At 52.2% G+C, this 24,544-nt stretch overlaps 2 long non-coding RNA genes across 2 annotated transcripts in view; both read left to right on the forward strand.

The window, feature by feature from the left end:
- Positions 1–3,083, forward strand: part of LOC109311283 — a 24,265-nt gene extending 21,182 nt beyond the window's left edge. The window contains exon 3 of the long non-coding RNA XR_002101461.1: positions 3,073–3,083. This is a non-coding gene — a long non-coding RNA (uncharacterized LOC109311283). The remainder of the gene's footprint in view (positions 1–3,072) is intronic.
- Positions 3,084–3,380: 297 nt separating this feature from the next.
- LOC109311282 lies at positions 3,381–11,314 on the forward strand. The gene is made up of 3 exons (XR_002101460.1): positions 3,381–4,407; positions 5,846–6,093; positions 11,120–11,314. It is a non-coding gene; the product is annotated as an uncharacterized LOC109311282 (long non-coding RNA).
- Positions 11,315–24,544: the final 13,230 nt, after the last annotated feature.

Raw genomic sequence — 24,544 nt, forward strand, 5'->3', positions numbered from 1 at the left:
GTTAGCCTTCCTGACCGTGTCCCCACACTGCCAGCCCATGTTCATCTTGGAATCAATAGTGATTCCAAGATCCCTCTGTGCTGACGAGAAGGGAGTTCCCCAGCCTGTCGGTATGCTGCTGGTTCTTTGTCCCCAGGAGCAACACCTTGCACTTGTCTGTATTGAAACCCATCCTATTCTCATCCACCCACCTCCACAACCTGTCAAGATCTAGTTGTAGCTTGTCCCTCTCTTCTAGTGTGCCTACTTCTCCCCCCATCCTAGTGTGATCTGCACACTTGAACCAAGGTGCCTTTCACCCCCTCATCCAAATTGCCAGTGAAGATGTTGAACAGTGTGGGCCTGAGGACTGACCCCTGGGGAACCCCACTGCCCACATCCCTCCAAGTCGAAAATGACCTGTCCACCACCACTCTCTGGGTGTGGCCCTCCAGCCAACTGGAGACCCATCTGGCTGTGTAGGCATCAACACCACAGATGCCTAATTTTTTAATGAGGATGGTGTGAGAGACAGTGTTGAAGGCCTTCCTAAAGTCCAGGAAAACTACATCCACCACAACACCTGCATCTAAGGCTATTGTGACCTGGTCGTAGAAGGCCACCAGGTTGATCTGACAGGACCTGCCTCTAATGAACCCATGTTGGTTGCCCCTAACCATACACTCCCCTGCTGGCTCCTCGCAAATGTGCTCCTGGATAATTTTCTCAAAGAGCTTCCCCAGGACCGAGGTAAGACTAACGGGCCTATAGTTTCCTGGGTCCTCCTTCCTCCCTTTTTTGAAAATGGGGACCACGTTGGCCCTCTTCCAGTCCTCCGGCACCTCACCAGAGCACCGCAAGTGCTCGTAAAGCTGTGCCGGGGTCCTGCAATGACCTTTGTTGGAGCTGTAGACACGATGTCCCATCGGGGTCCCATGTATGTTGTCCCCTTAGCAGCCAATGCAGGAATGCGCTCTGCAGAATGTTTTCCAGTGCAGCTTCCTCATTTTCTCTGCTCATGTCTTTCATTGCCAGGAATAGCTGAACACTTTTGGACTCCAAGCCAAAAGAGTTTAATTGAACCTTTTCAATTGAGAAAGGTCCCAGCTCAGCTCCAGCACTCAGCTGTGTCTGTCTTGAAGCAAAATTAGCAGATCTGCTCTCCTCTTGGGGACCCAGGTTTGAGTCTGAGCCACTGTAGCCTACATGCACAAGGGATCTGTGCCACATGTGGTGGTGGTGCACAGTCCAAAGTAGCTGATTGTGCTCCCTTTCCAGAAGCACTTCAGCTCCTGGACGAGGCCTCACTGGGACTGTCCATCCAGTCCCTGTGGCAATGATCAGGTGCTTTTCCCTGTGCTATCCAGGAGACATTCCAGTCAAAGGGATCTTCTGCCCACCTCTGTCCTGGGTGGCACCGCGAAGCCCAGATCAGTCCAAGACAAAGCACTGGCTGAGGAGTGATGACTGGGAAAACTCATCGGGCAAGATCAACACCTTCAAATAATCTCACTGTGGCAGCAAGCACACCAATAATGAGAAGGCCTGTTTCAAAATGTCACCAGGCATTCAGCTGGCATCTTCAGGTCTTTCCCTGCCAACTACTGAAAGGGCCAGGATGACAGATACAAGTTGCTTAAAGGAACAGCTAGGGTCTGTGTGGGAAGAGGCTCCAGTGCATCCCAACCTCAAGATCAGGATGAAGCAGTAGGGTGATCTCTGCAGCATGATTATAGGGTTGGCTTAGGGCACATAGGCCCATTTTCTCCATTTGGTTACATGCTGAGCTTTACTCTACTACACTTCCACTGATGTCTGCGCTTAGAGTCACAGAGTACAGGGCCAGGTCCTGTATCTCCGCCTCTAGTATCTCACCACAGGCAAGCAGGGTCCGTTAGCACTAGTTTCATCTGCTGCACACTGGGGAAGGGAGAAGGTGCCATGATGGAGGGCAATGTGGCAGCCCTGACAGTGTCCCATGTTCTCTTGATCTTGCCTTGCACAGGCCCCACTCAGGCCTGCTTTGGAGGCAGGGGAGGGCTTGAACTTTGGTCCATTTGGTTTTTGGCTTCCCTTGTGAGGCTGTCAGTAAGGAGAGAGTGCCAACTGCCATGGCAGCCGCTGCAGTGCGACTTGCCAGCTCACTACAGAGGAGACCATAGAGCCGCCATTGGGAAGAAGGGATGAGGACCACTACCCAGCAGGGTCCGGATGGCTGCTGTAGGACCGAAGGGCCCTGGTGGTCTCTGCCAGACCCTGGAGCCCTCCCTGCCCATTCTCCTGGCTCCTGGTACTGACAACACCCCAGCATTTCCATGTTCAGGGTAGCATCCTCTGAAGCTGCAGTGAGACCTGGGGAAAGGGAAGAACAATTTCAGAATCCCCACGTTCTTCTGCAGGCGCCTCTGGTGTTACGATCCCACCAGTGGGTTCAGGAAGAGCAAGAGCTGTTGAGGCCAGGGAGCTGGTGAGAAGTTAAAGCAGAGAGGGGCCTCTCGCTCCCGCCCGCCTCTTCCCTTACCAGCCCGGCTTCTGCTTCTGCTATCGGCAGGTTCCCCCTGGCTGCGGCCAGCTCGCTTCTGTGTTATCTGCCAAGCCCTAGATCCAGGTATGTCTCTAATTCCACAGAGTGACAGGGATGCCCTTTGTGGAAGGCGAGATGAGAGCAGGCGTGCGGCTGCACAGCCTCGGCCCAGGTGACAGGAGAAGCGCGCCCTGCGCTCTGTTGAAAAACAAGACGGAGGAGAGAGAGAGAAAAAAGTGACAGCACTGGAGGGAGCCCAGAGGGGGGGATGGAGAAGACTTCCACACAAAGGGGCAGCCTGTCTTCACACCTGCTTGGACATGCGGGGAGCATGGAGGCTGGTGGGACGGGGGGGGCAGGCAATGACAGATAGAAGCAGAGGGAAATAATTCTCACTGAAAGAAGCATGTCATTGGAAGATACCTCAGCGAGACACTTCAAATAAAGGGAAGCAGCCATGGTGACAGGATACATTCTTTGCCTCATACGCGCTGCAGGGCCACGAGTGCCAGAGACTTCGGGGGGAAGAAAGGCTATTTGAGTCGCATCAAAGACAACCACCACCGAAGCGCAATTGAAGCCTGCAACCGTAGCCAGCCTGAAAGCTGGCTTTGCACAGGCCGCTTTGTTCTCTGATCGGCCCCTCGGCTTTGTGAGCTCCCTTCCAGCATCAGCTGGGCGCGGTGTGTTGGGAGTTGTGGTGTCGGGGGGAATCCGGTAGCAGGTGACATGAGCTCGAGGTGGAAAAGGGGGCTCTCTTCTTAGGCCCCCCACTCCATAACACACAGTCCTGCATGGCTGCTTGGCCTGTCCCCTTATGCAAGTATGGGGTAAACCATTGCCTTTCACCTGCAGCACCCCCTGGTTTCACGAGGGGTTTCGAAGTGTGTTGCTAATGAGGATGAGGGGTTCACACACTACCTGCTCTTCCCCACTGCTTGACAAGTGAAATAATAGCTCAACATATTGTGCTGGACCAATGGCTTTCTCCCTGCAGCCCTGCTGATGGAACTGGTGGCATGTGAAGTATTTGACAAGCGTGATGCTTGGGTATCTTTTGTGGCATTTCTTGCTTGGTTTTCAGAAAGAAGGGAAGACTCTTGGCAGCCTCCCTATAACTGGCACCCTGAGTCCTTCAAAACACTTCACAGAACCTGGGGCACAGATTATGGCAATACAGAGCGAAGCCTATATGGCACTAGGAAATGAAAACCTCTCAAGGGGGAACTGGGGAACATGTGGCATCATGGCATCTCTGGAGAGCTCTCCACTACCTTCTGGGGAATCCCAAAGAGAAGTCCCCACTTTGTGTATGGTGAATGTTGCTCTTGGTATCTTACCTGGCTCACAACACAGTGCTGCCTGTGACTTGTCCCTTCCTCAGGCCCATCTCATGTCCAAGCTTCACCTGTCTTGCACAGAGTTGTTTCAGTTGTCAGCCCGTAGGTAAGAACAGCACATCACCCACATGTTCTCCTTAATGATGGGCTCTCCTTGGGGCCTCCCCATCCATACCTACCTGAACCTTGGGGAGAAGTGTATGCTGAGCCAGACACCCACCTGCAATTTTGTAGCCTGACCTCTCTGTCATTCTACTCCTATGTGAGACCCTTCTCCTGAATGCCGGTGTTTGCTTAGTACTTACAAAGAGAGGTTAGTCATCAAAGGCAACAGGAACCTTCAGGACCACGCAGTGCTCTGGGAGATGAAGCTGCTAATTTAGGGCACTATGTGTGAGAAGCTTAACTTCATAAACTTGTTTGTTGTAGCATCTGAGCCGCAATATTTTTTCTTTCCAGATAACCACCAGCAGATTGGCTGAAGTCTGGTTTATGGTGGGAGAGAGTGGTAAGCCTCACAGGAAGTATATGAAGCATGGACAGTAGGACCAAACAAACCATTACGTGAGTATTCAAATTTCTTCTTTAAAATCATTTGCTTTTAGCTTGAATCCCCACATTGAGAATCATAGAAAATTAGGCTTGGAAGGGACCTCAGGAGGTCATCTAGTTCAACCCCCTGCTCAGATGTCACACTGGCACTGTAAATAGGTTGAGAACCTACTGTCTAGGCAAACATCCAGCCTGACGTGTCTTTGTGACCATCACTAGTGTAGCTCCTAGGTGAGGATGATAGGCAGAAGCCTGGGCAGCTGCATGCCTCCTATGCTCTTATGTGCTGAGTAGACACTGCTTGCCCCTGGGCCTGGGAAAAAAGGGCAATACAGCTAATAAATTAGCCAACTGTGCCCCCATGTGGCATAGAGGAGTGCAGGCACCAGGGCCTAAACATCCATGTCTATCTCTATAGCCTTGTGAAAAATCCACTTCTGCCAGGTTGCCTGTAGTTAATCCTGTTCATTTGTATGTAAACTCTCTCTTTGTTGTTTCCCTTCCTCTGATCTCCTTTTGTCCTTAGGCCGTGAGCTCCCCAGGCCAGTGCCTGTCCATCATGGGCGCTAACTTATATTTAATAACAATCATTAATAATGTTGGCATCTGCCCAAGGAATCCTTGCCATTGTGCCCAATGCTACAGCAGCCTCTTCGTGAGTAATCCATGCAGGCATTCTGATGTGGACTTCAGTGTCTAGTACATCACGCAGAAAGGGCTTGGTGAGTCCCAGCTCTTTCTGACATGCGGTGCAAGTTTCTCAAGCCCACTGCTAAGACGAGGTGTTCCAGCATCACAAGTCAGGCCCTAGAAGACCATGCAAATTGGCTTACAAACCACAAGGCTTCTTTTCCCCAAATAATAACTTTGGAAAAAGAGAACTGTCTTCTCAGATTTTTTTTATGCCTTCCTAGGGTCATGTTTCCAGGCTCTTCTCTATAACTCTGAGGGGCAGAAACCTCCCTAAACTTGTTCCTAAGACCTCTTCTTTGTTTGTGTGGCTCCTGGAGCCAGGACTTTAAGAAAAACACCACCATCATGAGAGCTGACTCTTCTTTTGACAGTGCTTGTTTAATGGGAGCCTCACTGCATAGCAGGACGGAGGTCTTTGTTATCTGGGGGGAAGGTATTGCCCCTCATCTCAGTCATTCCTAGGGATCCTTCCTTTTCCCCAGCTTTCTGCCCCCACCCCAGCCCCCTGCCCCACCTAGATGATTGACTTGCACTCTTTTTCCAGTTCTGGTCCTTAGTGGGCCAGAGGGCTGTTTGTTGAGCAAGTGAGAGGCTCAACCCTTCCTTGGGTTATGCTCTATTCCTGTAGCACTCCTAACCCTTGCTGGCCTGGGAGCAGATGAAGTCTGAGCCCCTACATGTCTGTGCCTATGGCTCCAGCTCCTGGAGTGAGGGTGTTGCAGCAGAACCTCAACTTTGTTTTGTTTTTTCTTTTTAGGTAGAGTTGGGGCCTTCCTTGTTACAAAAAGCTTGGACAGGAACCTGGTGGAAGTGAGGCAGGGAGGTTTGCCTGAAAGAACCTGAAACAGTAGCTGAGAGAGTCACCTGCCCCACTGAGCTCGATGGGGTGCTACCCTCAGACCTGCTGCTCTGGAGGCCTCATCAGCACTGCACAACAGAGGACACTGGGTATGGCAGGAAGAGAGCAGTGCCCACAGACCTGAGCAGGAGACTCCATCTGCTGGGGTGAGTACCACTCCCTGGGCTGATGCTCCCAGGGAGGGAAGGAAGCCCCATGTCTGTTTGAGGGGATGAGCCCCCTTCAATCTCCAGTCCAGGCTGGGAATGAAGAGGCAGGACCAGAGTCGGGTAATGGAGCCACAGAGGTCCCATGGCAGTGTACTTCATGCCTCCACTCTGGGTCTCAGCTGGCTGGGTTTCCCTTCCTGCTACCTATGCAGCATTTCTACCTCCTGCCAACCTGTAAAAAACTCCCTCCCCCAGGAGCTGGATTTATTTCTGCATAGACCTTCTAGGCCAGGGAATAAGACAGTCATCTCAGAAACCCAGACAGGGGTGGTACACCAGGCTGCAAGGTGGTCTGGCCCAGAGGAGGAGGAAGCCAGGAAAGCAAAGAGATGTTGTCACCTTTGTGCAGCCTTCCCAGTGTCTATACGAGGGGAGAGGAGACGCAGGGGTTTCAAAGCGAGGCTTTGTGAAGCTCAGAGCTGTTGGCCCTGCTCAGGCAGCCAGTGCATCCAAATTCTCTAAAACAAAGCATATCGCTTTCTCTTCTCCTAACTGGAAAGGGCTGGGCCCTGCCTATGTTTCCTGTTTGCGTTACACCCTGCAGACTCCCTGCCGAGCTTTCTCCTTTGGGGTGGGTGGGGGAGTAGAAACCTCCCAGGTCTCTCTGAAGTTGAAGGATTAGTAACTTCCCTATCTCTTCCACTGTGAGTCAGGATGGCACCATGGGATCTCCCCATCCTTGCAGCCCTGTCCTGGACAAGCTTGCTGCAGGGCTGCCCTTTGCACTGGATGTGCCAGGTGGAGTCAGTCTTTGGTTTCTCCAAGCCACTGCCTTCTCTCCCTATAGATCAGGGCTGGCTTTCTTTCCCATCTGTGTCGCCTTCTGTCTGTGTTCCAAGATAGCTTTGGTCTGGGCTCTGCTGAGGCTTTACCGAGGGGAAAGCAACAGACAAGGGAACAGGAGGAAAATGACAGGGGAATAAGAGCTACTGCATGCAGCAGCAATGACATTGCCAGTTTTCTTGGGAGTCAGCATCTACTTCCTTGGGCATCACCCTAGGCAGAATGTCCCTCATCTGTGTGCCTGCAAGGACACCCCATATCCTATGCCTGGCAGTCGCACGTAGCACCAAAGTGATGCCAACAGTGGGGAAGGTATTTACTGCCAACGGTGGGGAAGGTGTTATCCAACTGTGGTATCCAACTGAAAAACTGTTCTGATTATGCAAGGCCTGAGTAGCATCAGGAGGACCTGAAAATCTCATCACAGAGCTTGTTCCTTGCAGATTTTCAGCCCAGAATGATGTGAAGTGCCTGAACCTTTTGGATCTAAACCATCCATCTCAGACCAGACTAGGTTTTTGCCTTTTCTGGTTTGCTGCCTCAGGGCTGGGCTCAAGTCCAGCTGGCAAGGCCCCTGCCTGCTGGCTGGGTTGTAAATTAGGCTGCCATGCTGGGTGCTGCCTTTGCTCAGAGGAAGTCTGTTGTGCATGAGAACCACTAGTACCTCTCTTAGAGTGGGTGGCTGCTTATGGGGCAGATTGACTACTTGCTCCATGGGCCTGGCAACATACAAAACTTTTCACCTCTGATCCCAGGGTCTGATACTGTGAGCATTTCACTTGAGGAGTTTGCAGGGGAAGACCCACAGCCAGTGGGCTCTGCTGGGCTCCTGAGGGCTGTACATCACCCCTAGCACTGTTGTGAGTGAACAGCTCCACTCAATGGTGACCAAAAGTCACTGTTGTCTGACAGTTCCGTGGTGGCATCGGAGCATCCAGACATAACAGTGACAAGGTGAACAAGCATCCCATCCCACAGTAGCAAGCTGACAGTCCCTAGAGAACTCCCCTGCCTCTCCACTGAACCCTATAAAAGAGGATGAATGGCCCCAAATGCAGGGCACACCCCCAGCCTTGGGGGGCCTGGGGCCAGTTGTCTGCTGGCCCACTGGGACTTTCTGTGGGTCTTTGAGCAAGTCACCTGGGTCAGGGCAACATGAGCCCCCCTGAATACTGCCTACCCACTCACTCCTGCCTGGGCACATCAGAGACCAGCAATAAGGCAAAGTAGGTAGCTCTGGAGGACCCCTTCCTCTCTTGCCCTGAAAGCAGGCAAGTCTTTGCCTAATTGTCTTGTTGGGTGCAAGTGGGTAGGCTTTATTTTGGAGGGAAGCCATATCGATTTAGGTTCTCTGGGCTTCAGTTCCCCACCTATAAGATGGAGAGAGGAGCTTAGGGGGCTAGAGAGTGTTGTGAGAATAAGCACATGATGGTGTGCAAGGTGGTTGGCTACCACAGTAACAGGGGCCACACGTGTGTACCTGGCTGGCGTGACCAGAGCATTCCAGCAGCAGTCCATGATCGCTCCAACCTCTTACCGTGGCCCGTGGTTCAGTGAACTTGGCTTCCATCAGACTGCGCAGAGTGAATTCCAAGGCTGAGAGTGCCCTGCAGGTCCCCACTCCTGTGACAGTTTGTAGATGTGCTGTGGCCCATCTCCCTAGGGCTGCCAGATCTTTTAGATCCAACCTCACATTTATGTGAGAGGTCCTGACAGGTCTTGGCCATTCCTTGGCTTTCTGAGGAGAGCCAGGGTCACTTGCACAATTGCCACAGCTGAAGTGAATGACCTTTTAATTGATGGCTCAGAGCTGCAAGGGCCATGGCGAATGAGCTTCCTCATGCCAGGGCAAGCTGGCAACTGACTCCACACACAGTATGAGTCTGCCCTGATGCTGTTCCAGTGTCACCTGCTCTGGAAAACCCCACAAGTGCCCCTGATGGCACAGGGGCCTTGGGGTTGAGTTGGCACAAGAGCTTTAGGGGTTGCAAGCTCACTCTGAGCACAGAGTGGCATTCCCTGCTCTGGTCTCTCCTGGTGCCAAAGCGGGGCTGGAAGGGGGAGAAACTTTGGACTCAGAAGGGGAGCAGCCAGGTGTCATGTCTGCCTGATGCTCTAGGCACACACTGCGGCAGCTTTGCCACCTCATGGCTGGGCTTGAGTCCAGCTGGCACGGCCTCTGCCTGCTGGCGGGGCTGTAAATTAGGCTGCCACACTCAGGCTTGCCTTGACGTGGGAGGACAATAGAGGAAGTGCTGAGGGCTTTCCACTCAAGATACAAATCTCCCATTCGTGAGCCAAAAGGGAGACCCAGATTAGGAGGGTGTTCGCAGCCCGTGTCCTGAGGGAACCTGGCTGCGCTGGGGAGGGAGAGGCAGGCAGACAGAATGAGGCAGATGGAGACTGCATCTGAGGGAAGGGTGGCATTCATCCTTGTGTGGCCCTGCTAGACCTGTGGCAGGGGTGGAGGAGACTCAGCTTACACTGCCCAGATCCAGAGCTGGTTTGGCCCCAGCCACAGGTTCAGGGAGACCCCAAGGCTGTGTCTTTGTGTGACCACTGAATAGTGAGGTTGTGCCTCCCCTGAGCCTGACTCACCTGAAACATCGACTGCACTGGAGGCTTTTGCAGGGGGCAGGGAGATGTTACATACAGGTATCCACGGCTGTGGGGGCTCACCACTCTGTGCTGCTGTGGCCTGTGTAGTCTTCTGAAGGGGAGATGGCATTGAGACCCCTCTGGGGTGGACTGAGCAGGGACGCTGGGGGTTCAGTCGGTGCCCTATGGGTGCCCAGGCCATTCAGATGTAACTTAGATACTTTCCAGTGTCTGCACATGGAGCTCCTGGTCACTAGACAGCCCAGCAGGGGTGGGCTCTGACACATGGGTCTATGTCCCCGTGAAGCTCACGCTTTCCTACGGGTCTTCCATCTCCTGTTGAAGTGCCAGCCTAGGCACTGACAAACTGTCCAGGGGCAGGGGTGGCAGAGAGTCCTTCAGAGCATTGCGGAGGGGGCCTGAGGGCTGTGTATTGCCCTGACCTGGAGCTTTTTTTTTCACAAATATAACTCCACTTCCAACACTCTGCCAAGTGGCCCCTGTGGCAGCTCAAAGCACTTGGCAGCAGTTCAAAGCACACTAAAAACCCATTACACAGTTTGCATCGCTAAACCCCATGCCTGTGCACCCATCTCCATACCTGTACCCCCCACCCACTGCCTTCCCCAGAGGGGCTTCTCCTGAATAAGTCTATGCCAGACCCCTCTCCACCAGATGAGGTCTGCCATTGCTTTCCCATTGTCCTCTTCTATCTTCCTGTAGTACCAGTACATTTCTCTTAGTCCCATTTTAATATCATCCTCAACTGTGGGGTATGAGTATTTGGTTATGAGCAGGTTCCTGGCTTCCCACAAGGCAGACCTGAAGCAGGCTATGGCCTGGTCTAAGTGAGCTGTTGGGGCCCCTTGCTGTCTGGTCAGGTGCACATAGAGAGCCGCTTCCCTGGTCAGGTTTCTGAAACCTGTCACCACCAGGAGGAGTTCACGGACTTTCTTCCACACCTCTCTGGCATATGGGCAGTCCCAGAAGAGGTGGTTCATTGTTTCTGCCTACCAGTAGCAGGTCTGTCTCGGGCAGTTTGGACCTCTCTGCCCTGCACTGTTTTTCCACGCCTGCACGGAGAGTGCCCGGTGGGCTGCCTGCCAGGTCAGGTCTGTTTGCAGAGCAGTTGCTGCAACGGTGGCAAGTGCACACTACATCCAATGGGAGCCCATAAACCATGGATTCACCATGGTTTTATGAGATCCTGAAGCACTTTCAAGAGAAATACAAACTGCATGACACTACCCTAGCAAACCTGGTAAACCACCGCAAGATATGGGAGGTGGCAAGGGCAAGAGACACTATGTCGTCCATAGACTTACTACCTGGCAACAGCTGCCAGGCCGTGTGGGAGCAAATCTTCCGCAAGGACCTACATAAGAAGTGTAGAGCTCTTTGCAGGGAGGGTGGTGACAGACAGCTCCCGAGGCTTGCTGTGGACGTGACAGCAGGGGGATGAGGGCTCCCATTCCTGCCCCAAAGGTGAACCAAACTGAGACAGGGAGGATATCAAAGCAGGGATGCTTGGCCTGCCCTATGGGGATTAAGTGATTAAAGACTTTTCTTGTTGCTTCTCCAGGTTCCAGCAGAGGATGTTTGGCCGGATTAGCCTGGCAAAGCCTCCTCCCTTAATTTAGGAGAGACAGCGGCACCTCAGAGAGAAGACACCTCACAGATGAAAGACAGAACGCATCCCAGGGGAAGGACTGTCTCTCCTCAACCCTGCCGCTACTTCCCAGTGTCTATACACATGCCAGGAGCCCTGAATCCCCCAAGGCAGGTATTGCTGCTTTGCAAGTCAGCTCCCAGGCTTCAGTCAGAGCCAGGATCCCCTTCCCAAGATCTGTCCTTAGTTCCACACAGGTGACAGCTCTGGGAGCAGAGACTGGATGAGCCCATGGCCGGCTGGTTGCACACATGGCTGATAGTTAGTTACATAAGCAAGGCCCTGCCTTACTCAGCATGGTCTCTGCCCGCGTGTTGCACTCAGGAAGTAGGGAGGTTGACCCTGTAGCTAAGGCAATGACCTGGATTCAGTTTCTGGATCTGCCAAACTCTGGCCCCACCAGTCTCTCTGGACTGCAAGAGGGAGCCTTGCACTGCATCTGTACAGATCCCTGCACAAAGGACTCCTGAGCCTTGCTAGAGTGGAAGTGTGTCCCACTGTTCAGCCTCAGTCAACCCTAACTCACATAATCTGCTGACTCTGCAGTTTGGCACTAACAAGCTCCTATCCATGCTGGGGCAGACAGAGCTGCAGGGCTGGAAGGGAGAATCTGCTTTACTTCACCCACTGGGCTGCTAGCAGGGCTCCCGCTGTGGAGTCTTTCTCCCTAGCTATGGCACTGTGAGCAGGGGGAGCCCAACTGGAGCGTCAGATTCGGAGGGAGGCTGGGGTTTTGCTTGCGATGCCCAAAGGGGAGCTGTAGGCAGAGCCTGTTTGGTCTGGCACAGTCCTTTGAGCAGACTGTGATGCCCTCCCCTCCTGCTCCGCTTAATTATAAATCAGGGCTCAGACCAGTGGCCATGGTGACCCCAAACAGCATAACTGCACCACAAGTGACTGCCAAGGCCCTGTCCCAGCTACGTACAAATAACTGGGTGGTAGATCTGCCCTAGAAAGAGTGTTTAGGTCCCTCAACCATAATCCTTCCATAGGTCAAGTTCAGCAGCTGTTTTCTTCCTCCAAACTCTTCCTTCCTCCCCAGTCTCCAACCCGTCCTGTTCTACTTGGCCACATGGAGAAGGAACCATGGCCACTGTGCAGCCTGAGGCACTCCCACACTCTCTCACTACCTGTGGTGCCTGGCACCCAGGAGATGCTTCTAGCATCCCTGGCCTCATCCATGGGGCACTAACACTGTGTGCTTGGTTTCGCCGTTCCTGGGGGAAGCTTCTACCTCATTGTGCTGCTACCCCAAGAGGCTCGGCCCTGTCAAAGCATCTTCTTCCTGGGCTGCCAACATCACAGTCCTTGTACAGGCTTCACCAGGTGTGTCATGATATAGAGGGTGAGTGGTTGCCAAGTTTGCAGGAGTAGTCAAGAGGATGCACATGTATAACAGGCCACTGGATGGTGCTCTCACCCCATGCACAATGCCATCTGCATGGACTGTCTCTGGCCTGTAACTAAAGTACTGCAAAAGAGAAGTGGTTCCAGTCAGTACTGCCAATTGTGACAAGACTACAGTGGCAGGTGTGGGGAGATGATCCCAGGTACAGAGTCAGCAATGCTGTAGTAACAGGCTGCTGGGGGTGCAAACATCTGGTGAATCAGGATACTATAAAGGGAACCATTTCCCTAACTGGCTCAGTTCCTTTCCCTGTCTATCAGGCAAGACTGCATGCAGCAAACAGCTTACAGGTGAGGGCTGGCTCACACACAAGCTTCACTGGGTTTAGTTAAATCATTTTAGTTAAACTTGTGCAGATGTGGGGGGAAGAGAGGCTCTTTTATATCTGTTTGAAAGCAGTTGTCTCAAGTAAGTCTGTGCCTGTAAACTTAAGGAAGGACTCGAGTGTCATAAGCCTGGTTAAACCAATGGAAGAGCCTCCACATACAGCTGTAGAGGTTTAACTGCTTAGGTGCCAGTTACATGTGAGATTGAACAAGTCCACTTGCATGGGTAGAACAGGCTTTGAAGGGTGTGTCTACACGGTGACTGCAGTGCAGTGTAGGCATGCCTGAGCTGGCTTTGAACTAGCTAGCTTGGGTGCTGGTAGCTGGCTAGCCTTGGCATGACAGAGCTGAGCATGAACAGCAAACTCCCCTAAGCAGTAGGGGAAATATGTGGCCGGTTAATCAACACTGAGCTCCAAAGCTGCAGCTAGATTGCTGCTGGTCTGAAGCTAGCTGGAGTATGTCCAAATGACACCAGTCACTACCAGGATTTCAATGTTGACCTGTCTGAGCTGGAGGATGGTGGCAGAGCTGATCTCTCTGTGCCCAGGGGCCATGCAGCACACAGGTCACCTGGGATCCCACATGTTGCAACTCAAGCTGAGGCCTGGGGTAGTTCAACATGCCTCACATCTGTCATTTCAGCCCTGGCAGCAGCTTCCCAGCAGTACTGGGAGTCCTTCTGCAGAGGTCAGTTTGGTTGGACAGGAGAGCTTGTTTGTTGAGCTCCAGTGAGGAGTTAGCATCCGTTAAGCACTAGTGCCCAGGCCCCAGCCCTCCCCATGCGGTTGTGATGTGTTTGTGAAACACACTGCGCTTGCGGTTGACCAGAGCTCTGAAATAAGTGAGGCCGGAATTCATGCACTGTGCTGTATCCTGATGTGGTCAGGAGCCCAGGCCTGGCTGGGGGAGGGCGGGGGGCCAAGGGAGGCTGCTGGTGGCAGCAGAGGCTGCGAGGCGCCTGCCAGGAGCCTGTGCAGGGCCTTGAGATGTCACTGCCACCGGGCGTGCGGGGGCCCTCCAGGGTTCCGGAAAGCCTGACCCGACACGACCGGAACCACGATAAAAATGAACCTGACCAGGACACCAGAATGGGGGAGATTAATGTCTGAATTGTCAACAAGCCACTGGAAAAAAAAGGCACAAGAGGAAGCAAGGGGCTGGGAGAATCCAACAGATACCACCGGTGAGGGGGAGGGTGGGGAGGAAGATGCTGCTTCTGCCCACACGTTCTGTGCTGCCCGGCCCTGCTGCTGCTTTACCTCTGCGGCACCCCATGCTCCCACTCGATAAGGCCCAGGGAATCTGGACTTCCCAGAGCAGGTAGCCGGGAGGTCCATGGTTCTCCCTAGCAGTGGTTAAGCTGTTAAACCCGCAGCATGCTTATAGGCTCAGCAGTGCTATGCTCGCTAGAACCACGGCTAAAAGAGACTTGGGGGTCATGATTGACCACAAGATGAACATGAGCCACCAATGCAATGTCGTAGCTGGTAAAGCAAACCAGACTCTGGCTTGCATCCATAGATACTTCTCAAGTAAATCTCAGGAAGTCATCCTCCCGCTGCACTCAGCCTTGATGACGCAGCTGGAGTACTGCATCCAATTCTGCGCTCCACAATTCAAGAAGGATGTCGAGAAGCTTGAGAGAGTCCAGAGGAGAGCCACGGGCATGATCAGAGGGCAAGAGAATAGGCCTGATGAAGAGAGGCTGAGAGCTATGGGACTCTTCAGCCTGGAAAAGTGCAGGCTCTGGGGGACCTGGTGGCTACCTATAAGTACATCAGGGGTGTGCATCAGGATCTGGGGGAACATTTGTGCATCAGAGCACCCTGAGGGATAACAAGGACCAACGGTCATAAACTCCTCCAAGACCATTTTAGGCTGGACATAAGGAAAAATGTCTTTACTGTCCAAGCCCCCAAGGCCTGGAATAGACTCCCTCCAGAAGTGGTGTAGACACCTACTCTGGGCTCATTCAAGAAACGTTTGGTTGTTTATCTTGCTGGGATCCCTGACCCGAGCTGACTTCCTGCCCCTGGGGCAGGGGGCTGGACTTCATGATCTTCAAGGTCCCTTCCAGCCCTAATGCCTATGAATCTATGAACCACCTCCAGCATCCCTGGGCTGCTACTGCTGTTTATCCCTAAGGATCCAAGCATGCATGTTGGAAGTGCCCATCGCCTGCCATCTTGTGGCAGTGTGCCCTGAGGGGATCCCTGCTGATTCTCCAGAGTCCAAATCCAAACTTTCCAGGTGTCCTAGGAGCAGAGGCCCAGCCACATACCTTGCCCAGGCTCCAGCCACAGATGAAGAGCCCTAGCTGCCCAGGAGGCACTTAGCACTGTCAGGATGAGAGCTGCTACCAGCAGCATGCAGCTACTATGATTGTTATCAGCCCCTCCTGCATCCTCCAACTGCCAGGACACCTGGACATATGTCCTGCCTCCTAGCTCTCCTATTCCCAGAATGTTACTGTAGCTCTTTTCTGCTGCTTCTCAATCAGCCTCTGGACATGCAATTTTTAGAAGAACCCCTCAGCAGTTTCCCTTTGTCTGCTCTATGTTGGGCTCTGAAATGGATCCACAGCAGGTGCTCCATCCCCAGCCCTCACTTCATGATGGCATCATTTCTCTCGTCCCTTCTCCCTAGGGAACTTATGCCTGGCTCTGTCTCAGAGCTCTCTCTACCGCCTTGACTGCACTCGGGAATGGACCTGAATCAGTCACCAGTGACCAGCAAGCAGGGGTCCTTTTGCTGCTGCTAACCTGAGCCCGTAGACAGGAGCAACCAGGGGCTTACACCCAAGGCTTGGAGCAAACCCAATCAGCTCAGTGTGCCCTTATCTCCCTGTAGGGCTAGCACAGCAGTAGCTGCGCTGGCTGCTGAATCTCAGGCACAGATGGGGCCTTTGGGATTGGCAAGGTGAGAATGGCTGCGTTCACTGGGGGGCAGCATGCGCCTCCCTTCAGTTCCCCAATTCTCCCTTCCCATGTGAGTAGTCACCGTGTGTTTCACAGTTTCCTGCCAGCCCCTTTCCACCTCACTCTCTCTCTCCCCATTTGCCTCCTTCAGGGCTTGTTCCCACTCTCTCTATATTTCCCCTCTGTAGATGTCTCCTGTGCACCTTTCATCTGCCCCGTGTTGGCATGGTTTTCTTCCTGGAGTCTCTGCTGAATGCTGGGCCTTGGGTACCTCTTCCTGCCTTGTGCATTTATTCAGGCACTATATACTGCCTCCCTTTGACAGGTGCAGGGCATCTTCAGCCTCCTCTGCTTCCTGGCCTCTCCATTGGCTCAGACTAAGGTTGGTTCTTCATTCCTTTTTCCATTTCAACTGCCCATGCCTCCCTTGTACCACACCCAGCCTCACCAGCTTCTGTCTGCCTTCTCCTTGAAGGGAGGAAAGGGAGGAATTGTCTTCATCCCTCTTGCATGCACTGGGGAATGGAGTCAGCCTGCACTTCATCCACAACCCCCTGACTTGGCTTATCCCAGCCTGAGGAAGAGCAAACATAGCCACAGCACCATCATGACTAATAACAACACTGGGAAGGGTGTGACCCAGGCTTGTTTGCCTCCTGCTCTGGGCAGCAATCTGGGCAGGGGCTGTGAGGGTCTGGTAGAGGTATCCCTGGTGTAGCTAATTCATCCTTTAATCAGCAACACCCAGTGCAGTCCTGAGGTTAGGCAGTGAGCCTTGGTCCATGGGCACCAGCCAGTTCCACCTTCCACAGGCTGTCTTGGAGGGACATCTAGTGGTTGTCTTGTCTCACTACATTTATCAGTATCCAAAATGCCATACAACAGCAAAAGATTTCACTGCCGTGACTGCTAGATGCAGCCCCTCATTGGGAAGCAGGTATTTACTGTGGGGGAGTCTTTGCAGAGAACCTTCTTGTTGCCTTTCTCAAAATCCTAAACCAACCATGCTTACGGTCTGTCACAGCTGTGGAGCATTGCTGCTGTTTGTGTGCAACCCAGCAGAGATAGAGGCATTGTGGCAGGGGCCATACACGCACACATAATACAAGTCCCTACCCCAGCTAATTGGCCATCTTACTATGTGAGAAGGAGGGTGAGGGAAAGACACTGTTGTCATCTCCCCGTGACAGGTGGGAACTTGACCCAAGTCAATCCTGGGCTTTTTCCATAAGGTCATCCTTCCTCTCACATAGTAAAGAAGAGGGCTGTGCCCTTAGGGGTGTGATTTCTATGAACAAGGCAGGCCCTGAGAGGCTGCAGGTCAGGATCTTAGTAATTTTATTGTTTTCTTCTCAAGAGCTGGGCAGGCTATGAAGCAAATGCATGACAGACATTCTGAGGAATCTGAATCCCTTTTCTATTCAACTGACTTTGTGGCCTGGCTTGTTTGCTGTTCCACAAAGCTCCATCCCAGTTTAGGTCATTTTACCCAAAGTTTAGAAAACGACTGGTCTTTCAGCAAATCAACATGCCCTGAGGAGTATTCCTTGCTTGCAAAGGAAGTGCTAGCCAGCCACCCAGGTGCAAAGACAGACTTGTACAATTTGCAGGCAAGAAGCAATATCCTATTGCTGAGTTGGTGGGTTACATAATGTGAATAGAGAACCCTGAATAACCAGGTGCAATCAGAAGAAATCTGCTTGAACACTGCCTAGGTTTCAACCTCTGTGCATCTAGATAGGGAACTCTTTGCACAAATTGTGTGTTGAATGCTAAGGAGTATTGAATATGAGTGTAAAAAGCAACAACCATTGCAGATAATTAGTCAAAACAGAAACCAGGGCTAACTTCACTACACAAATTGTTTGCTACAAACAGTTTTTCTACCTTTTTTCTGTGAGCAGTAGGTCTCTGAAAGCCCTTCCTTGATTCAAGCCTGAGATGGTCTTATTTGATTTGAGGTTTGTTCCATATTCAGTAAGACTTATCTTCAAGGAACTCGGTGGCCCAGGTGCAGGGTATCTAAAAGATTGGTTAAATATCTCAGCTGATGGCTATGGTTGACACTTTGGCCCACTGGAACAAGGAGCCTAAGAGTAAAGCTGGCCTGTGTAGCATGAGAGTTCCCCAAAGACCATGGAGTAAACTCCCATATGGAATTAAAGGCCATCATGACTTCACCTTCTTCCTCTTCAGGAGTAGGTTATATTTCTGTGATCTTAGCTTCTCTGGCTAACAATATTGTAGTGTGTGTGTGCGCGCGCATGCACGTGTATGTATTTGCCCCCTTCAGAAAAAGGGTGAGAGCAAACCCATGATAGATTTTAGTCATGTTGCTTAATGCAGTCCTGGATACTCCAGTGATGAGGACAGCAAAAGAACCAATATAGAACAGAACACAATGTTTCTTTTATATTCGCTAGCCACATCCTGAGTGCGACTTTTTTTTCCATCTGTTGGGAAGGGGGTAGGTATCTATCACAGTGCAATGAGGAGGTTTGTGATCCAGCCATGTGCTGAAGGTTACTGTGGAGGGCAGAGTGGTTTTCACATCTGAGGGAATCCTCTTTGTCAACAGAGAAGTCCTGGAGCATTTGGATGCATTGTCAGTGGTTGCTAGCGGACAGGTCTTTACCCTGGGCTTTGCCTGTGGAGTACAGGAGTCAGCAATGGTGGTGACATGGGCCAAGGAGAAAGGTTTGCCTATGACTTTGGGTGCAGTGAAACCATGTTGCCCATCTCTGGCATGGTTGACTTAAAACTAGGGGAACAATTTTAAAAGGACAGGGATGAGCAGAACTTAAAGGAGCAATCACTGACTGAACAGAAGCATCAATAGAGAGAGTTCCTTCATGGAGGAGCCTTTTCCACGGGTAAACTGCTCTGTCAGGATGCTTTTCCCAATGCACAGCCTTGGTTTCCCCGCCCTTTGTTGCACCACCTGGTACTCACTACCTAATCCCTTCCCTGCCCTCACCACATATAGGAGGGTTGATGGCCTGCCCCTGCACTGCTGTTTTGCCAAGCTCTGTGAGTCTGCTCTTTCAGTCCTTTCTCACAGTTCACATCCTCCAAGCCTCAGGCCTGCTTTCCTCTGCTACAAACCCCCTCCAGTTTGTTGTTCTGTCTCTTGGGGATCACGGCGCTGTGCTGGATGCAGTTCATCTGAGCTGTGCAGAGAAAGGGCCCCACAGCCAGCAGATTGACCAGATAAGAAGTACAAGAGTCTCCCCACTGGTCAAGCCACAAGCTTGTCTTGGCTGAGCACCCTTTGCTGATCTGATCTGGGGCACGGAGGCCAACAGCGAGGGGCAGAGAATCAACTGTCCAGCATAGGATTTGTATTCACTTGCTGGGGCACAGCACCTCTCCAGCCCTTGACCATTCGCTGTTTATCCAAAGCACCATCTCCCCTGGCCCTCTGCTGTATCAGAAGCCCAGGTGTCAGGGAAACATAATGCGGGGTAATGGTGAGCTGGGTCCGAGACCACCCTGGAAACACATTCTTTACCTCAGAGGGAACTGGAGGTGAACTGGTGGGAGAAGAGTCACTGTACAGATTTGAGTCTTGCACAAGAATTAGGGTCTTTTGCAGCAATAGCAAGGCAGTGCCATGGGATGCAGCTTGGTTAAAGGTGCTTCTTTCCAGGAGAGACAGTGAAGAGCAAGGTCTGCAGTCACCTATGAAGCAGGGTGATCAGACAGGGGGGTGGCTTGATGCCTTGACCAGCATTTCCTCTCAGAAAAGAGGCAGTGATGTTTCTAGCTGTATGCAAGTCAGTGCTGTGTGTAGAATGACCCTGGCAATGGTCTCTGTGGTTGCAGCTCTGTGGCCATCTACCTTGCTTTTGCTTTAGAAAGTCTTGGGGTCCTTTGCAGTTTAAAGAGGCTACAGGAATGCAAATGCTGCTTTGGGATTGTTCTCATGTCAGGAGCCTTTCCTCGTTCCATTTTCACCTCTTTGTCATGCAGGTCTGCTGCTCTGGGGATTCAGAGCCATCTTATGTGGCTCTGAGGGAAGAGCTCTGCAAACATCCCACAAGTCACAGCTGCCCTGGTGGAACAGCAGCATCCCTCAGGGGTCAGTTGCCTGGGGAATGAGTTGAGGCACATGGTCACTCATGGAAATGACATGATGAGTTTCCTCCAAGCCCCTCCTCAGCCATCCTTTCTCCATAGCCACTGGCGTCATCCCAGCTGGCCTGGCCTGTGATTTGAGTCAAGGTCTGGAACATCAAGAAGCATGGATGACGTTTCACCCAAACTCAAAGCCCCTTTGTATTGGCAGATTCCTGGGCATGTCATAGAAGGGATGCTATCCCTACTCAGAGCATCACACAAGCCTTTGAGTTACCTCTGTGTGTCAAGAGGTATGCAGGTCCCCATAGACAAATGCCACCAGTGTCTTCTTCAATGGCCTGGGCTGAAAGGCCCAGTGCCACCAGGGCTCCTGATGCCCCAAGCAAGGCAAGCTACATGCCTGCCTGTCTGCAGGGACAGTGGCAGAAGCCCAGGGAGCCCTCAGAGTTTCTAGGAAGTTTCCTGTCTGACGCTCTAGCAGATGCCCTGGGTCTTCAACCGCTGCCAGTCCTGGGCTTCCGGTAGGGGCTCCAGCCCGGAGCCCCCCTCCGCTATCAGCTCACCAGATGCTTTTTTCAGGATACTGTGGTAAAACTGTGCAGGGCATGAGCTGCAATTTGGGGTTTTCTCTGGTGTCAGCCTTGAAGACAAATTGGATGAGAAAAAAAAAAATGATGCCCCTGTCACTGGTCATTAGTCACTCTTGTTTTTCTCCTGTGTGTGCCGAGGTGAAGCAGTGGGTCCCCCAAGCGGCCCTGCATGGGTGGGCAGTGGGGCTGGGGCACTGGAGGGACTTGGTCAACGGTTACCTGGGCCAGAGGGGAGCAGAAGTTTCCCAGTCTCCTGCAGTCTTCAGCTTCTTGATTGTGTCGCCCCCCAGTGGTGCACTGCGCCTTCCGGCTGCTGCCTCAGGCTCCATGGGGGGAAGCCTGCATGAGCCCAGGCTTTAGCACAGGAGGCCATGGGATGTGCTACATCGTGACTCCAAGTTTAATGGGTGATGCACCCCGTGACCTCCTCTGGAGCCATTCCCTTCGGCTTGCCAGGATCCGGGCAGGAATTCATGCCTCACTCAGCGTTAATGGCTGCTTTCTACCAAGGGTTCTGCTGTGATTGAGTAGATGCTGTTAAGCAATAGCAGGCCTGTTGCATCTTCCATGGGGAAGGACCTCAAAGCATGTTGCAAGCTCAGAGGGTGGCAGTCATGGGGCCCTGACCTGCATAGCAGCCTCACTGGGATGGAGCACAGCCACACAGTAGTGGGAGGTGAGAAGCAAGGCAGAGCTCTGAACGCTTACGTTGTGGAGAGGCTGATTAGGGTAGCAGACTGAAGTTGTCTTGCCCAGCACATGCCCAGAAGGTGCTGTGGCGCTGGCCATGCTGAACCAGCCTGAAGCATAAGAAATGTGTGATTTTTCAGGGCCCCTTGCAAGCTCACAGCTCACCAGCTGCCTCGTTCTCCTCCCTCCACTTTGGAATTGGGCCTGAGGTGACCAGCAAAGTCACTTCTCCCACTGACCTGGGGAAGTAGCCTGGTGGCAAGAGCTGGGGACTTGCCCCAGATGTCAGACACCCCTCAGTGTCTAAACCTCAAATGGGACCAAGAGTGAGTGGCAGAAGAGCCTAGCAGAACTGAGGGCCCAGGTCTAGGAAAGGAGCTTAGTGCTGAGCTTTGGCTCCAGGTTTGGCTGACAGCTAGCAGTGTTCCCTGGTTACTGCCTTGTTCTCCAGGAGGCTCCCCTCAGCCCCTCTGTTCCCTCTGCAAGATGAGAGAGGAACCAGCTTGCTGATGTGAGTGTGCGCCATGAACAGAATGGGGCCTCTGGAATACTGCCTGTGCCTCAGCCTGAATTGCTGGGCATAGCCACTGGTCTCTGCTCAGGTACCAGCTTGCAGGTCACACAGGATGCATAGCAGGAATGCGAGACCTCAGCCTTGTAGCCTCCCCAGGGCTCTGTGTAGCAAACGCAGATTTGTACTTTAGTCAGCAAGTGCATCTCCCCGAATCCATGCTTCATGCTGCCTCTCTCAGCCAGGTGCCTTGAATTGGGAGCATAGCAGATCTCACAGACAGAACAGGCACAGCCTGAATCAACCTGTAGCTGGGAGACTACGGAGGACCCTGCAAGGTGGGCTGCAGAGAGCAACCTGAGCCAGTAGGTGGTGGTCTGAGCCAGCCACAGGGCACCGTGGAGCTCTACCATCTTGCAGAGATGGGGTTCTCATAATTTGTGGGCATATCTCACAAGAACAGCCGTAATCCCCTTGTTGTCCTGACGATGCTCCTGCTCTAGGGGTTCAAGGAGCGTGCCCACCTAAAGATCCCTGCTCTGCTGTTCCAGCTGGAAGATTGTGTTCTTCCTTTCCATCCAAAGCTATTGTCCTGCATCACTGATGGGTTTCACCCAGAAATGGGAGGGGAGTGAGTGACTGTGTGCCCACAAGGGATGTTCTGGACACTGCCTGTGCACATGTGATGTCTGATGGGACTTATAGTGAGACCATCCCAGCAGCTCTGCAGCGGGACCTCCTTCAAGAGGTTCTGCTCCCCCATCTAGCAGGGAGCTGGGCTAGTGCCAGCTGGGCATGGGAGAGCCATCAGCACTGTTGATTTGGCAACTGGAGCTTTTCTCTGTGTTACCACCTAGGCTGTGTTTGTTTGCAGACCACTAGCACTCCTGGCTGTGGGCTTCCTTAACTAGCATTGCTAACATTTGTCTTCATGCTGCATCTGGCTCAGGGGACCCAAGAAAGCCTGCATTTCCCAGGGTGTTCTCCAAAGTTGTGGCTTTGTGAGCCACGAGATGGTGCTGTGCAACTGTTCTTTATGAGTCATAGCTCAGCTCGGTGGTTGCAGCTGCCTCATCTCAAACTGCAGGTTGGGAGGTTGCCCCTTACATACAGGCTAAGCCACCCTTCACAGGAAAACTTTATGCCCCTTGTTCTTTTACCAGGGATGGCTGCTTTATAGCAATAAAGGAAATGATCCTTGTAGCTACCTAGATATTATAGGAAATCATGATTTAAAAAAACATTGCTGAGGTTGTAAATTTTGGATGCCTCAAGCACCATACCCCCTTGATGTCAGGCACAGCCATGACAGCTTAGCTTTTCTGTAAATCAGACCCTCAGGTGGCAAAATGCCTAGAAAGCAAAGACCATAAAATTAGCAGCCGCCTTTTGCAAAGCTTGAGTTCAGTGACTTGCCCAGCTCCACACAGGAAGTCTGTGGCAGTGACAGAGAGAGAAGCCAGTCCTCGTAGACTGCTTTCACCATAAGACTGAGTTTTTTTCTTACTGTTGTCATCCATCTCATTCATTCAGTCCCTAGTTCCTACACCAGACAGGACAGGGGCCCTACAAGCAAAAGCCTCCTGTGCCACACCCAGCCTGGATTCATCCCCTGAGCATGGCGGTCCTGTGCACTGAATGAGGCATAGGAAGAAAGTGTGCATGCTCATCTAAGTAAAAACTATCACACCACGTTACCATGGACAACTGTGGGTCTGGCAGTCACTCAGTTGCTTGCCTAGATAATGTTATTTCAACACAATGGGTGGAAGTGCCCACACACAACATCCATGTGACATCAGAAAGGTTAGGTGCTGCTCTGGCATGGATTTAAAAATAAAATCAGGGCTAACTACTACCCTGATTTTCTCAAGAAATGGTAGTTAAAACAAGCTGTTGTATTCTAGCTGTTCAAGCTACACAGTCTGAAAACACTCTGCGCATGGGTGTCCATTGATATGCTTCCTGTTGCCATAGAACTTGAGAGCCCATTCCCAGTTTTGTGTAACTCATGTAGTGTTCCCTAGGTGCACAGGTTTGTAAATGCATGTGTCAGGGTCTCACCCTAAAAAAGTATACCACAGCTGCTTCTGCCTCATGCCCCAGGACAGATCCAGCCTGCAAAATAGCCCCCAGCCCAGGGAATTGGGGTGAGTTTGACACCTTTGCTCCAAGGGATTTCACCTCGTGAAGTGAGAGGGAGTTAGGCACTCCAGTACCTTGGAGGATCTGGGCCTTGGGTACTGCAGTGGCTGGGGGGTGCCCTGTGAGGACCAAGCAGACCACAACAGTGGAAGCTTTTGAGACTTGCCTCAGCAGTTGTCTGCACACTTTGCTCTGGGCCAGCCTGCCCTGCTTTTTTGCCATGAGGCTCCACAGAGAGAATTTCTTGGCCTTGCCTCATCTTTTGAAGGTCCTGGTCAAGAGAGTGGTATCACAGCCAGCCTCTTTCACCACAAGGGATTAGGAATAAGCAAAAACTTGTCCCATTCACTTACATGGCATGGAGCGGAGTTAAAAACAGTCATATGGTTGAGCAAGTTTTTGATGACTGCTTGCAGTGAGCTCCTCTGGGGCCAAGCCCTTTGGGAGGCAGGAGAAGCCTGGGAGTGACCAGGGGCTGGAGTCACCCTAAAATAATTTATTCCGGGGCAGGTCACTTCCCCACCCACCTTCCCATCTCTGCAAGGGGCTTTCATTTCATAGTTTCATTTCATAGACATTAGGGCTGGAAGGGACCTCGGGAGATCGAGTCCAGCCCCCTGCCCAAAGGCCAGGAAGTCAGCTGGGGTCATAGGATCCCAGCAAGATA

This window comes from Crocodylus porosus, unplaced genomic scaffold, assembly GCF_001723895.1.
Source record: "Crocodylus porosus isolate Cpor-Errol unplaced genomic scaffold, CroPor_comp1, whole genome shotgun sequence".
Taxonomy (NCBI): Eukaryota; Metazoa; Chordata; order Crocodylia; family Crocodylidae; genus Crocodylus; species Crocodylus porosus.